Below are 15,912 nucleotides of genomic sequence, written 5' to 3' on the forward strand. Positions count from 1 at the left end.
CAGACTCTGCAGTTTCAAAAGGACTTGGTGGACAGCCAGGTGAGAACTTTTGGAGCTTCCTCAGTCCCGTCCCTTTCTGTAAGATGCTACCTCCTGAAGTGACCACCTCCTCTGTATCTCAGAGCCTGGTGATATGGACAGTCATGAGTGCACATGACCAGACCTCAGTCTAACAGAAGCCAAGCACAGACAGCTTCCCCAAGGGAGCTATTTTGTCTCCCCCATCTCACTAAATATTTCCCCTCACATAGTTTTAAGTATGGGGGGGGGAGCTCATATAAAGCACTGGGAAGGCAAGGGAAACAATGTTCTCTCTCCTCTGCACCCTGAAAGATGCTCATTGACAACCATTGTAGTTAATGATAGCTGTACACAGTAGAGTGCTGGGACCACTTCTTACCAGCTTCCTAGGGTGGCCTGGGGGCTCCTCTACAGCTCCATTCAGAGGCAGAATGCTGATAGTTGAAATCTAACATGCTAAGGGCATTTACACCATAGAATCAAGCAAATGCCACAGCTTAGCCCCCTCCCCATCATCATCATCATCATCATCTAAGCCTGTGGTTAAGCATTTACCCGCACACCACTCATTAACATCACAGGACCCAAGGCAAGGCACCCAGCTTCCCCGAGTCTCAGCTTCTTTATCTGTGTTTTCAGAACTGTGTTGATGCTGTGTGGAGGTGGATTCGCTTCTCGGGAAAGAGAAGAGCAAGCAGAATACTGGCAATCTTCTCAGCCCTTGGTCTCCTCATGTGGCCTAGGGAATTCAGGTTGGCTGTGTGTCTTCACCTCTTGCTTGGTTGATGACAACATAGTGGGCTGTCCACCTGCATGTCTTCCTGCTTCACAGATTTCCTTGGCAAACCACCTCTGGGAGGAGACAGGTGTTCAGGATTACTTCTGGAGTAAATCAATATATTCTGAGGCACACCAATGGGCCCTTAGCTCTTACATTACAGTGTTCTATAGGATTACCTTATGTGCTGGTTAAAGATTCAGGTTCCTGGGTCACCTCCTCCCAGGGTTTCAAGGTCATAGAGCCTGAGATCCTGCCTTGTTTACTACTTCTACAAATGATGATCAGACATGATCAGGCTAGATAGCTGATGCCTAACCATGCCCTGGACACATCCTCCATCAGTGGCCTGATGCTGTGGCCTCACAGGACTGCCAGTGATTGTCGGAGCACAGACATTAACACATTAAACATTACCTAATGTATTTATAGCACATGAGTTGCCAAAGCCTGTCCAAATACCACACTTGATCTGATCCTTGCAAGAACGATGGATTGGAAAGTTAGCTACTGCTGGTATCTCAGAGATGAGGGCAACAACATACAGAGGAGTTAAGTGACAGAACTGGCTATATGGGCTGCCTTTAAACTATGTGCTCCAGAGCTCCTCAGTCACCTTCTCAATGAGATACCTTTGGTCTATAACTTATAAGAACCTCAACTTCTCAGCATCAAAATGATGCTGATAACAAGATCACTGGGGCCAATAGTAAAAAACTCTCTCTCTTCCTCTCTCTTTTCTTCTCTCTTTTCCTCCCTCCCTTTCTCCCAACCTTGCCCCTCCCTCCTACCCACCCACCCCCCTCTCTTTTACACACAGCATACTGAAGATCATTTGCTCTCTGAATTCCTAAAGGCAACCCTGAAAGGTTAAGATGCCAGAATAGAAATTCAGAATATTCTAACTCAGTTTGCTGAGGAACTGAAGCTCATTTTTATCTGCCTCTTTAAACGAAATATCCTGGGATTGTTGGAGGGCTGATCTCCATAGCGACCAGGTCCCAGCCTTGTTGGTTTTTATTCAGGGCAGTCTTCATTAAGCTCAGGTCTAGCATAGCTTTACACACCGATAATGAGGTTATAGTCATAGAACACAGCTCTTTGTGGAACTTGATACTAGCCTCTGCTGACCGTCCACAGGAGAATCTAAGAATCCAGCCCACTCACGCAGGGGCTGCAAAGCCTGGAGTATGCCTGCCAGGGAACCACACTGGTTCTTTAGAGCATGCACTTTCAAGCCAGAGGGAAGTCGGCACTGGTGGAATGTTGATGACAGCATTAACATGACTCATAAAATGCTGTAACTGTGCCCCCTAGGGATGCTCAGCAACAGGACTCCGTAGAGGCAGAGGAATGCACACGTCTTTGTCAACCCTTGCAAGAACGTTCCAGTGTGTCTACCCTGAAGTGAAAGAACACTCCCAGAACAGGCAATTTGCTCAAGGTCACTTTCAGTCACATCAGTTGACAGAATCAAGTGAATTAGTTAGAGATCCACATCTTTTCTCTACTGCGCTGCTCTCTATCACACACATGCATGTGCATGCATGAGCACGCGTGCGCGCGCGCGCGCGCACACACACACACACACACAGATATGCTGCTGACAGAGGTGATCTCTTTCACAGTTGCATTCAGAGAGGAATGAAATGCTATAACAAGAACCAGACTGGCACCAGTGCCTCAAGAAAATTGGGACAGTAGAAGTGCTATGGATACAAGAATATTGGTGGTCATTTGGGGGAGAACCAGGGGATTCTGGATTTGTACAAGTTAAAGAGAGAAGGTCAAGATTCTGGAAATTCCATAGAGAAAGAAGTATCTGGGGAAATGCCTATGGACCTGAGGCTAGAAACCCTTCAGAATTGTGCCTCTGCAGCAGAAAGTGGACCTTCAGGAAGATGGGAGACACAGATGGATGGACCAGCCCCATGACAGGCACAAAATGTAAGGCCTGTTGAGTGATGACTTCCATAGCCTGGAGTATCCAGTCAGCCTGCCAGACTCCCAACTGAGACTAACAGCAGGATTCCATTTTCAAAACATGTACTCAACTGATGCTGAAAGTCCTCATAGTAGCACTGTAACCAGAGGCCAACCACAGATGGTCTGATCATCCGGATTAGGACACTGAGACCCTAGAGAAGGCATTCCTTCTTTGCAGAACGTATGACTCAGAGTGGGGGACTAGATCCTTGAATGCTGCCCAGGACCTAGCTGACTGTCTAGTACTCTCTCTATTACAGCTAACATGCCAAACTAGTGGTCTCTCTCTAACTGCATGCCCTCATGCTAAGTAAACAGAACCAATTGTACATTCTGACATTCCAGCAGGTCACAGAGTCTCTGGCTCAATTGACCATAAACATGGGACTTTTTGAGACAGGATTTCAATTAGCCCAGACTTGCTATACAGCTAAGGATGAACTTGAACTTGATCCTCCTGCTTCTACCTCCATAATGTTGGAATTGCAAGCATGCATCTCTATACCAGGTTCACCTGCTCATTGCCAAAGATGAGAATTGATTCTCTGGCCCTGGACCTTTACCATTCCCAAGTCTTCACAATGGATTCAGACCAGACGAACCAGTTATGGACAGTGATAAGTTCAGAAAGAGGGAAGAGAAATCTCATGGTCTGATAGCCTTTCCTGGTAATCTCCCAAAAGAATCCAAAGCTTTGTTGTCTGAAGGAATTCAGAAGGCAAGGCAACATTTATCTGAGCCTTGCCAGGATCCAGACACTCTGCCTGCCTTATCTCATGTAATCTTTGCAGTATTTTTGAGATGCTTCTGCTGCAAGTAGATAAGGTAACAGAGGTTGAGAGAGGCTAGGCATGATACCCAAGGACCAGAGCTAGTGGAAAAAGTGAGGGAGACGTAGGCCCAAGTACATGATGGCTCTGGCTCTGTTTTGATGCCATACTTGATCTCCCAGTCTCTCCCAGTCATTCCCCCTAACAGCCATTTCCACTCTGCTCTTGTCTACTCTCTTCCCACCTATGTTCTTAGCCTGGGCATCAGCTAAACAGTGTGATAACTTAGTGTCTGGGAGAGGGCTTCTGCCTAGGACACTGCTTTTGCTGCCCCACTTATGGTTCATGGAACAGGGCTTACTCCTTTGCATGTAGACTGGGTGTTGGAGTGAGGCTTGACATGAATCATTCTGCCCAAGGATTCTCAAATAACTTGGGTATATCAGAGAAAAGGTCTTTCCCAGGCCAGGGATTCAGTTCCTAGACCACAACTGTCCCCCGGATGGTGAGAGGGGAGAAATTTCCATCTAACTAGAGTCTGTCTGGCCAAGATGAGATGCTGCTTTCTCTGCTGGACCCACATGCTCACACAGCCAGCAAGCAGTGGGGTGCATTGTACCCTGCTTTGGAAATCCATATCACCTGCCTGTAGAAGGGAAGCCTCTTTATTTGTAACTTGAACTTGAACTGGCATGTGTGATTGGCCTTTCTGGGTTTTAGACTATGAAGCCCCTAACCCATCACAGACAATGTCTCCTCTGAGTTTGTGCAGACCCCTAAAAATGTCTGAGTCCTGTCTCTGAACTGGAGAAGGGCAGTGAGTGGAGCTTGACTTATATTTCCAGGAATGAGGGCTTCAGGTCCTTGTGTCTGTCATGGTTTCCAGTTACCTACAGCCACTGGGATTGTTAGACAGCCTGAAAGTTTGGAAATCTGCATGGTGGCTTGCGAGATCAGCACCAGGAAGACGGACAGCTCCTGCATCCTGCTGTATATGTTTCCAGTGACTAGATGAACGAAAGGCCCTCATCCCCTTTGTTGGTGGTGACTCCAAAATTTCCCATGATGTTCCCCCACCCTAAGTCAAGGGAAACAGTCACATCACATCCTTCGAAAGTCACTGGAGGAGCCCCTAACCTGGGTGCCACTGTCTAACACTTGTCAATGGAGAGAGATCTTGGCCTGGAAGCACTGTGTTGTTGACAAAACTTTGTGCTGGAAGCCAAGGAGCTCAGGAATCTAGTCTAGTCTCCGAACCCAATCAATCATATGCCTTTGGGCAAGTCTTTACGTTCCCACCATCTCGGGAATGAGGTGGGTGGATAAGGCGACTTCACCTGGGAATTTAGTTTGCTTGGAAATGCCACACAAGGAACATGGATAAGAAAGGAGGAAGAAAAAGGGCCAGAAACAGGCACCCAAAGGCCTTCCTTCCCCAGATGGTAGAAATTAAGTCCCTTCTGCTGCAGTGGCAACTGAAACCCATGTACCACTTTAGCTTTTGAGGGCTGTGTGGGTGGACATGTGGGGGAGAATTCATTTTCCTGTAAGTGTGAGCTAGTGGGAACAATCTCTGAGCTCAGCTCTTGGCCCTCAGCACACCCAAAGGGTCTATGCTTTTTAGGCCCTGCTCAATATAAGCATTCAAGGGCTGAGCCTGCCAGCAACTGCTGGAGGCAGAGCCAAGGTGTGTGCTTGTGTGGTCAAGGAGGTGTGTGCTGGAGAGGTCAAACCAGCCAATGACATCAAAGTGCTGGCTTCTTGTGGAGTTGGTTTGGAATCAGGGAAACCAAGGCAGACATGAGTCTTTTTAGAAATGACTCAATTCTTTGGGAGGCTTAGCAAGATTTAGAAAGTAGGAAAAATAGTTCTTAATTTGCATGAATACCGAGAGCAACTTTAAAGGGAAAAACAAATTATTTGCCCATGCTGAGTGAGAGGGATGTTGCTAGGTGCAGGGGTGTGTGACTGTGGTCTCAGCTGTTCCAGAAGCTGGGAAAGGATCTTTGAGGCCTGGTAAACCCTATCTGAAGAAAAAAAGACCAAAGAAAATCAGAAACAAGCCCAGTGCACTGTGCTTATTGGAACTTCCCTGACCCCAGATGGACTTGTTCAGGCACCATCTGTTAGCATCTGAGGTCTACTCACTCAGCCGGATGAATGCTTTGGTACTTGAAGGATCCATCAAAATGTGTCTTCATGGGCTGATTCAGACAGATGAGAATGGAAGAATTGGTTCAGTGTCCCACGCCTCTGATGTGCTTCCTCTCTCTATCCGTAGTCCTCTTCCCTGCCCTTTGCCTATTGGTGCAGTAGACATCAAATCACCACGTCACTCTACACTATATGCTGTGGCTCTTAGAATAGAAGCATCTCCCGTATGCAGACTATGATAAGAGGTTCTCTTCATCAAGTTTACATTTACATAATGAGATGGGAAGTCCTGGGCATAGCATCTGATGAGTTTGATAAGCTCGGCATCGATGTCATCTGTGCATTTGCTAAGACAGTGCTTCCGTCTCCCCAGAAAGGTCCCTTATGTCCCTTTAGACTCAACCCGCAACCATCCGCTCCAGATGCTCATTGTTCTCTTCTTTAACCATTTTTAATTAATTTTCTGCTTGAACAGAACTAGACACCATGAGTTTTGCTAATCAAGCTTCTTTTACATAGCACAATATATTTTAGGTTTATCCACCCTGTTGCATCCTTTGCAAATTCATTTCTTTCTGTTGCTTAATATAAACCTAGTGTATGAACATACCTATGAATTTTAGCCATTATCGTTTTGATAGACATTTGTGCTAGATCCTGTCTTAGGGTTACTATTGCTGTGATGGAGTATCATGGCCAAAAGCAAGTTAGGGAAGAAAGGTTTAATTTGGCTTACACTTCTAGATCATAATCCATCACTGGAAGAAGTCAAGACAGAAACTCTAACAGGGAAGGAGCCTAGAGCCAGGAGCTGATGCAGAAGCCACAGTAAGGTGCTACTTACTGGCTTGTTCCCCATGACTTGCTCATCTTGCTTTCTTATAGAACTCAGGACCACCAGTCTAGTGCATCCCCCATCAATCACTAATTAAGTAAGTGCCATACAGCTGGATCTTAATGGAGGCTTTTTCTCAGGTGAGGTTCCCTCAGATAACTGTAGCTTGTGTCAAGTTGACATACTAGTCAGCACAGATCTAATTCATAAATATTCTGAGTCGAAGCACTTGTGGACATTCCTGTGATAGATTTTAAACAGTTGAGCTGGTTCCTACCTACTGACTAGCATTCACCCCTACTGACTAGCGTTCCTGGTACTGGAAGGTACTCTGCATACTACCAAAGGAGAAAGGTAAATTCCAACATGGCTACAAACTCTTATATCTGCAGTGGTGACCTGCCTGCAAGAAGGACTGGTGAAATAGTGGCATATAGCTTGTAGAACTCACCAACCAATATCTGGATGGATTTGAGGCCCAGTCCATGAAATGGAACCCATTCCTGATACTGCTCAGAGGGCCAAGAACCCAAAACTAGGCAGGCTGTGGATCTAGGGGAAAACCAAATTCTACTATTCTACTAAAGGAACATTAGCAATAAGATGACTCTTAATCTTCTGCTATATTCATATATAAGAGTCTCACTCAGCCATCAACAGAGAATCTGCCTTCTGCAGTAAGATGGGCAGTAATACAGAGATTTACAGCTAGATGTGTGGAGAGTAAGAGATCTTGGAACACTAAGCCCTCAAAGGACCATCACTGCCTCCATCAGTCCCTTCCCCTCAGAAGAGGAAAAAGAAAGAGACCAAGAGCCAGGGGGGATGGAGGACACCAGGCAAACAAGGCCTTCCAAACACAGCAGATCCAGCACATATGAACTCACAAAGACTGTGGCAGCATGCACAGGGCTGCACTAGGCTGGGCCTCATAGGGTTCCAGCACTGAGAAGAGAAATGGACCCAGACCCCCGTTCCTAACCCAGAAGCGATCTCCAATCGATAATTGCTCACAAATGAAAAAAAAATTAGCTTTCTTCAGTGGAATCCCACTGGGTACACAAACCACTCTTAAGGTCACGACCAGCAGTAGACGGCCAGCACAAAATGAGCTCAGTGGCATTTTTGGAGGTTATTTGTCTTATAATGCTTTGTCAGGGCTTTCTCTCTGCCAACCTCACAGATCCCTTGTGTATATCTTATGGTTTCTGGTTTTGTGTTTTTATGGGATTTCTGTGTGCATGGATATGTGTGTCTCTGTAGCTGCATGTGTTTCTTGAACTCCTTTGGCTCTTTTTCTTCTGTTTGTTTGTTTTGTCCTATTCTAGCTGGTTTGTTTTTGTTGTGTATAATTTAATATCATCATCATTTTAGATGCCTGTTTTTATCCTAATAAAAGAAAGAAAGGGTAGTTGGGGAAGTGGGGAGGATCTGGAAGAAGTTTGGGGAGGGGAAACTATATTAGGATATACATTGTTTTTAAAAAATCTATTTTCTAAAAAAAAATGCCAGTTTCAAAAGTGTCAATGCAGTTATACCATGTAACCTATAGTAAATCAGATTGTCTTTTTTCTACTGAATTATAAAGTTTTAAGATATGTTTGCATTCAAATCATTTATTAGATATATAAATCTTAAATACTCTTCTAAGCTGCCAATCATCTACTTTTTAAGTTATTTTAAAATAAGTATTATTGTGTCTGTGCAAATGTGTGCATGTGTGTACCTGCATATGATTGGCGAGGGTATACATGCCAAGACATACATATAGAGACCAGAGGACACTTTTTCAGACTCAATTCTCTCTTTCTACCTTTACATAGACTCTAGGGATTGAACTCAGACTACCAGGCATGTGCAGCAAGTGCCTTTATCCCCTAGGCCATCTTGCCAGCTCTCTACTCTTTTTTTTTTAATATTTTAGATTTACTTATTTTATTTCTCATGTATGAGTGTTTTGCCTGTATGTATGTATGCATGTAAGTATGTATGTATGTGTATGTATGCATGTCTATGCTTATTGCCCACAGAGGTCAGGAGAGGGTTTCAGATCCTCTAGAACTGGAGTTCTGTATGGTTATGAGCTAGCATGTGGGTGCTGGGAACTGAACCTGGGTCCTCTGTAAGAGCAGACAGTGTTCTTAAACACTCTTCAGCCATCTCCTCATACCTTTTATTAATGATGAGGTGAAATGCATTATTTATGAAGTCAAAGTTTTTAATATTCATGAAACCAAACTTGTTAATATTCGTGAAGCTGAGCCTATCTTGTTTTTATGATTACTGTTCTCTGCTTCCTGTAAACATTTCCCAAAATCAATCCAAGCTGGCAATGTTTTTTTCTTCTTTCTTTCTAGAAGTCTTGTTTCTATCTTTAACTTTTATACCAAGGCAAAGGGCTCATGCAAATTAATCCTTGTGCATGGTATAAGGTAGGGTTGAGGTGAGTTTATTTTTTACATTTGATATCGTTATCAAGCAGCTTAGATTGAACCTATTTTGCTTCCTACATTAAATTACTTTGGGGGCTTTGTCAAAACCACTGAGCACTTAACATTTGCTGTTCTTTATTTTATTCTGTTTCTTGGTGTGTCTTGACACCAGTCTATACTCTTTTGATTATTTTTCCTTCATAGTAAGTCATAAAAGCCTATTTAATACCCCCTTTTTTAACACTTCCAAATACAACATAATGTTATAGAATTTCTCCTATTTTACTCTTCTTTTTTCATTCTTTTTCTTTCAATTTTTCCTGCAAGCTTTACCAAGTTTTTAAATATATATGTATATTTAAAAGCATTCTGGAATATATATGTATATTATATATCATAATTCCTTATTTCTTTTTGGGGAATTTCACATCATGTGCCCCAATCCTGCTCACCTCCCAGTCCCTCCATATCCACCTCTCACTCCTGCAGTGTCCCCAAATTAATTAAAACAAATTAAAAACAAAAAAATAAAAACCACCTTACTCCTCCTTCTTTCCCACCTCTCCAACACCTCTTCATTTGTCCTGTGGCATTGGGAGCTGCAGCGTGTCAGGCAGTATAGCCTTTTGTCCCATCGGTCCCACCTTCAATGTTCACTGAAATGAGTCATTGGTCTGGTTCAAGGCCTCTGGCCTCTGGCCCACCATCATCACGGGAACCTCAGCGAAACTCCTCTCAGATAGCCTGCTGTTGCCCCAAGTATGGGATCCTGTGACTCTGGCCCAGCAGGACCAGTCCTTTCATGCACTCTAGCAGGTCACGTGTGGGGCATATGTTAGGGTGGGCCAACTAAGGTCCAGGATGTAGGTCTGGGAGGTAGTTGAGCTGGTCACTCCAGGCCTGTGAGACCACTTCCCTCCGGCCAGGGGTGGAGTCAGTTTTCCTCGGCCCATACCTTTTGGGCCATCTTTCCCATGCCCATGGTGAGGGGTGTGGTCATCTCTCCTGAGTGTGGGGACCAGCTCTCTTGCTAAAGTGTCCAGTAAGGAGCAGGTCCAGCTATCCTAGGGCCCTCAAAGGGCAGGGGCAGCTCAGCATGTATCTTGAGTTTCAAATTACATGGTTCCTTTGGCCCCCCCTGTGATAACACAGACCACGGACATCAACACAGACCCCAGCTGCAGCAGGATCATGGACCCAGACACAGCCCTTAGCTGCAGCTTGGGCCTGGACATCACCATGGCTTCGGTGACAGTTCAGGTCATCCAGATCAGTATGGCCCTGGTGGTAGCATGTCCCACGGATACCAATATGGTCTCAGGTAGCTGACCAGACACCAGGCATCCTCATGAGACACAGTGCCCTCAGTGGTAACAGAAGCCACAGACATCAAATCAAATTCTGGCTGCTATAGGGCCACAGACCCATACATGGCATCCATGTGGCCTTTGGTGGTATCATGGGCCTCGAACATTAACACAGACCCCAGCTATGGTAGGACCATGGACCCAGACATGGTCCTCAGCAGCATCCCAGGTCTGGACCTCACCATGACCACTATAGCAGTGCAGATCACCCAGATCAGCATGGACATGGTAGCAGCATGGCCCTCAGTCACCAATATGGCCCCAGGTGGCTGACCAGAACCTGGGCATCTGAATAGGCCTGGGTGGTAACAGGAACCATAGACTTGGAGCCTGGCTGCCGCAGGGCCAGGAACATGCTGGGGTTTATACTGGGTAACATTGTACCGATAGGTTGGTTTGAGGAAATTTGTCATTTTAAAGACCTCAAATCCTCCCGTCTCTGAACAGGGAATTCTGTCTGGGAGCTTTCCTAGAGTTCTCCTCAGCACTCTGTCATTTTCCGTCTTGTGTTTCTTTTTTCGTCTCCACACATATTATGCTTTAATGTTACCATTTGTGCCATTGTCTTGTAAATTTGTTCTTGATTTGTTCACCGCCAGCATACACAAATACAGCTGATTTGTGCTGGGGGAGGAGGGCTGGTTCTGGGCCCGCGGTGAATTAGCATATGAGTGAGTTTAGGATGGCTTCATGAATTTCTTGTTTTTTGTGAATCTATAATCGTGTTGTCTATGAATTAAAACAAAACAATGGTTTTGTTTTCCTTGTCTGTTCCACTGGCCAGGGCTTCCTGCGCCCTATCAGATGACGGTGGGGTGACTTTCACTTGGCTCGCATTTTCAGAGAAACAGTGTGTCTCATCCCTTATTCATTACAATGCCCATTGTTAGCTTTGCATAGATGTCTATTTTTTTAATCACATTAAGAAAGGATAATTTACTGGGGATGGTGATGTGTGCTTGTGACCCCAGCACTTGGGAAGTGGAGCTAGGTGGACCTGGAGACCAAGGTCTTGCTTGGATATATAGCAAGCTTGAGACTAGCCTGAGCTACATGGAGAGAGACAGAGGAAGGGAGAGGCGAGATACACACACACACACACACACACACACACACAAAGAGAGAGAGAGAGATAGGAAACATGGAAACATCACTATTTATACCATTTATTTTGACTTGTAGCACTGATGCTTGGCAGCCTTGATTTATTACCAATCATAGGTGAAAGCATTTGGTCTCTCAGCTTTGATGACAGTGTCTAGCTGGATGTAATCTGTAGATGTTCTAACATGCATCAAGCTAAGAAGGTTCCCTTTTATTTCTATTTTCAGAGGTGGGGTGCACAACCAAGGAGAGCTGATGTCATCGTCGTAATCCTATGCCCATGGGAACAATTGTGAGGTTTTTCTTTCAATCTTAATTCAGTGAATTACACTGAGAGTTGAGCCAGCCCTGCTCTCCTAGAAAGAAACCACAGCTTGTCTTCATTTACCAGCCCTTTGTTGTATTGTTAGATTCTCTTGGCCTGGGCTACATCCTGAACATTTGCATCTGTGTTCACAAAGTGTATCTGTTTATATTTATCCTTTTATAATATTTGCCTAGTTTTCATAGCAGGAGTGTGCTAGCCCGGGGAAAGTAGTTAGGAGGTAATCTTCCCTCTTTGTGTAAATTTTGAGAGTTTGTGCTTGGCTTATCTCCTTGATATGCACTTCAGGACCCACATCTAAAACAGTGCTGTACACGTTTAGGTGGTGCAAATTCCCATAATTAACCCATTAGGAAAGTCCCTTGTAGACACGCCCACAGGCCAACCTCATTTGGTGTGGGATTCCTCTCTATATGCTATGAATATGTTTTATTACCATTGGTTATTAAAGAAGCTGTTTTGGCCAATGACTTAGTAAAGCCAGGCAAGAAATCCGAGCAGAGATATATAGAGAAAGTAGGCACAGTCAGGGAGATGCCATGTAGCTGCCGAAGGGAAAAGATGCCAGCCACCTGCTAGAACCTTACCAGTAGGCCACAACCTCATGGTGATTCACAGATTAATATAAATGGGTTAAATTCAGATGTAAGAGTTAGCTAGAAATATGCATAAGCTATTGGCCAAACAGTGCTGTAATTAATATAGTTTCTATGTGATTATCCACATTTGGGTGACCAGGAAACAAACGGGTAGTGTCCGTCTACGTTAATTTAGACAATCCTTCCTTGAGACTCTCTTCCCAGGTATTCCAGATCCTGCTAAACTGAGCTGAAATTAGCCATTACAGAGGGGCTGAGAGTCAGGAGGCTTGAATGGGTGCAGAATGGGGAAAGAAGCAAAGACAGAGTCTTAAAACATGCGGAAGGGACATATTTGTGCAGCACAGTGTAAAAACTGCTCTGATTGGCTAGACTATCCATGAGAGCAAAGGAGAACAGTGTCTGACCCTCTGCTGGGGCCACACTGAGCCACACTGAGCCTCGCTGAGAAGCTGGTTTGTCCAGAGAGGAACATGCTGGTGTTCTAGAAGCAGCATTTTAGTGCCCAACCCTGAAGCCCAGCTGGAGTAACATGGGCAGTGCAAGCAGCACCAGGATCCCAGGGGAATGACCCAGGACTACAGCTGCCTTCTGCATGAGGGTGTCACAGGCAGGAACTGTTGCATCACACTTAGTGTAACAAGTCCTTGGACACGAAGAACTATGTCTAGAACGTTTAAGATACTCTCAACACCACGATAAGCATTATTTTCACCGTCGCTGTGCAAGTAAAGAATACATTTCTCTACTGTGATGCTCTGGGCACGCAAACTGCCAGACAGGCTGGGGACTTCGGGTGCACATGGGAGCGCTGGGTTCTAAGCTCCCGTCTATTCAGCCTATCTTCACCTCCTGATAGTTTGCTCCATGGCACCATGAACAGTCACTTGATCCAGGAAAACATAGGTTCACTATTGCGGTGGTTGGTCCTGGCTGTCAGCGTGAGTGGATTAAGAGATGTTAGGGCTGGTCAAGTCCACTTGTGTGTCCATGGGGGTGTGTCCAGAGGGAACTAACATGTGGGACGGTGACAAAAGGGAAAGACTTAAATGTGGGCAGCACCCTAAAGTGAGCAGGGTCTCTCACTGAGACCTCAGCCTGGCTAAGGCTAAGCTGGCTGGAGTCTACCTGTCTCCAGTCTCACAGCATGCACTTCCATGTGAAGCCTCTTACGTGGTTTCCCGATATCCGACTCATATCCTTCTACGGTGAGCACCTCACTGAATGAGCCACCTCCTCAACCCTTCACCTTGCTTCCTGTTGGGGTATGAGCAAGCAACAGCCATAGGAAGGTTTTAAAAGGCCCCCAGTAAGGCCATAGATGCTTCTGTCTACAAACAAATGTCACCAGCCGAAGCTGTCTGCCCCGTGGGAGTGGATACCCTGTGTCAGGTCAATGCGCAGCTATGTGGACAACACATTACGACACGGCAGTGCCCCCACAGGCATGGACCCCTCTCCAATCTTAAGGTACCACCCACGTTTCTCCCCAATCCAATCCTTTTCCTTATCAAATATGGTTAGAAAAATCTTCACAGCTGGAAATCTAGAAACAGAGAACACCTGCCTACCAATATCTAAGAAACAAGCCTGCTGTTGCCCACTGTTGTCTCTGAGAATTGTTAGGTTATTCCTGAGTATTCATCTGGGGTGTGTGGGGCTCTGTCTTCTGAGTTTAATAATACACACATGCCTTTGTTTACTTCCAACTAGGAACCAGAGTACATATTAACATATTAGTCTCCTCTCTCTCTCTCTCTCTCTCTCTCTCTCTCTCTCTCTCTCTGATTGACCACAGTTAGAATTAGTTGCTCAATTTCTTCCTTTCTTCCCACTAGATCTATTCCAGGAGGTCAGAGGTTACAAAGAGACTACACAGGCACAGATCCAGTTATCTTAGCAAGAGTATTGTGTTTATAACACAATTTTTAACTAGGTCAGACAAAAGAAGAGATTGCTTAGAAGGAGATTGGAAGATATAGATCACCTTGAGTCAAGGAACACCTGTGCCCACAAGCAGTTTCCATCCCTGAGGATATCTGGGAGCAGGATGGAATAGAGCCCCCTCCTTATGCAACCATTCCAACTTCTTGCTGTGTTCCACTTGTCTTTCTCTCTGCCAGCTTCATTAGTCCAGTAGACAACAGGGTGACCAAGGCTGTGACCCACTGGTAAAAGGGACCTACCCTCATCCATTAGTTAGACATGGACAAATCCCAGGGAGGCCCTGACTGCCAAGCTGGGGTCAGGTGTCTATGCCTGAGCCACGGGGCAGCAGCACTTTATGCTCTAACAGCTGCGAGAGGAAAAACAGATGAGGTGCAGCTCCCATCTTCCCGATGGTCAACTTCATGCTTCATGCGTGTGTGGTGGACAAACGCAGAGGATCTGAGCCCTTCAAGGGAAAACCACATCATAGGTTAGTTTTGTCTAGAATTAAGTTGGAAACAGACCAAGAGTGAGTCTTTGAATGGTCACAGTTCCCGAAGGCTCTAGAAAGCCAGGGCTCAGTGGGTAAAGCGTTTGCTGTGAAAGTGAGAGGACCTGAGCCTGAGTCCCCAGAACCCATGGGAAACTAAGTGCAGGAGTGTGCGTCTGTAGCCCCAGGGCGTCTGTGCTGAGATGAGAAGCAGAGGCAAGAGATCCCCAGAAGTTCTTCAGCCAGCTAACCTGGTGTATGCAATGGCAAATACCAAAGAAGCTTTACTTTCCACCCTAGTGGAGGCTGGGATTGTGGCCCAAGGTTGCCCTGATCACCAAGTGCACACCGTGGCACACATATGCCCACACTCACACATATATACATCATACATGCAGGAGGATCACACATACACCAGATATTCACACACATAAAGACTTTTTTTTTTAAAGAAGCAAACAGAGTGGCCTCAAATGCTGTGATACATCCCTCACAGAGGGGAGGGTATTCAGATGCAGGCTTAAGGACCACAATGCTTCCGGGGGGGGGGGTCCACTTTACCTTGTCCACTCGCATCCCACAGTAAAAGAAAGACAAGCTGGGCAGCCTGGGTGACTGACAGTAAAACTGGGCCAATGCTGTCTACGGCTAGACTATTTGGTCTGCATCTTTAAAGTGGAGAAAATTCCATATGGTAGCCCAGGCTTCCGCTGGAGAGAAGTCATTGGCACCACTTAGATGGTGCTTTCTATATGTGGAGATCTGTCCTAAGTGGGTTATGTAGAACGGCCCATTTTCTAAGAGCAACCATGTGATGGAAGTGTGGTTATTGTCCCGTCTGCGCTGGGTTGATAAGCCTCCATTCCTCCAATTCAAGTCTCCCTGGAACCTCAGAATGTGGCCGTATTTGAGAAAATGGCCTGTGCAGATGTAATTAATTACTTAGGATGGGGTTTTCTTGGGTGAGGAGGCTAATCTGGTGCCTGGTACCTCTATGAGGAGAGGGACCTTTTGACAGAGAGACTCCTAGAAAGCAGAGGGTTGTGTCAAGACAGAAGCTACAAGAAATGATGCTGTCACAAGCCAAGGAGCAGCAAGGGTTGCCAGCAACCACATTAAACC

The sequence above is a fragment of the Microtus oregoni genome, unplaced genomic scaffold, assembly GCF_018167655.1.
Source record: "Microtus oregoni isolate MIOR12 unplaced genomic scaffold, Mior012 000016F_ref0000370, whole genome shotgun sequence".
In the NCBI taxonomy this organism is placed as follows: domain Eukaryota; kingdom Metazoa; phylum Chordata; class Mammalia; order Rodentia; family Cricetidae; genus Microtus; species Microtus oregoni.